This window comes from Penaeus monodon, chromosome 15 (assembly GCF_015228065.2).
Source record: "Penaeus monodon isolate SGIC_2016 chromosome 15, NSTDA_Pmon_1, whole genome shotgun sequence".
NCBI lineage: Eukaryota > Metazoa > Arthropoda > Malacostraca > Decapoda > Penaeidae > Penaeus > Penaeus monodon.
The window spans coordinates 47785791-47786216 of NC_051400.1; the positions used below are offsets into that span (position 1 = coordinate 47785791).

The window sequence follows — 426 nt, forward strand, 5'->3', positions numbered from 1 at the left end:
AACCATATCTAAATGCATTCATGGTTAGCTTTTCCTCACGGCTACAGTTATCAGTCATTTACAGGTATTGTTGTCAGACTGAAAAGCTGATAAGACTGACATAACAGCAACTGGTGAATTAGGACACTGTGACTGACAGCTGACTTCATGAATGTGCTACTGAACTTTCATTCAAAATATTCACAAGTTTTAATCTAATAGATGGATTTAGTTGATTTTCGCGACCTTTCATTCTTCGTGATTTGAGTAACACGAACGAATAATGGCGTGTCTTGTTCTCGTTGTGGGTTCATATGAGATTTAACATGAATCATACGATCTTTTTTTTTGCTTTCAGATGTTTGTTGGATCACTCTTCATCGCTTGGATTGCTTGCTGAACCTGCTGCTTGCTCCTGCTGAATCAAGCGTGACGTCCATTCGAAGC

At 39.0% G+C, this 426-nt stretch overlaps 1 long non-coding RNA gene across 1 annotated transcript in view; it reads left to right on the forward strand.

Moving 5' to 3' along the window:
• Positions 1-426, forward strand: part of LOC119582188 — a 7867-nt gene extending 7441 nt beyond the window's left edge. Inside the window, exon 3 of the long non-coding RNA XR_005229628.1 lies at positions 338-426. This is a non-coding gene — a long non-coding RNA (uncharacterized LOC119582188). The remainder of the gene's footprint in view (positions 1-337) is intronic.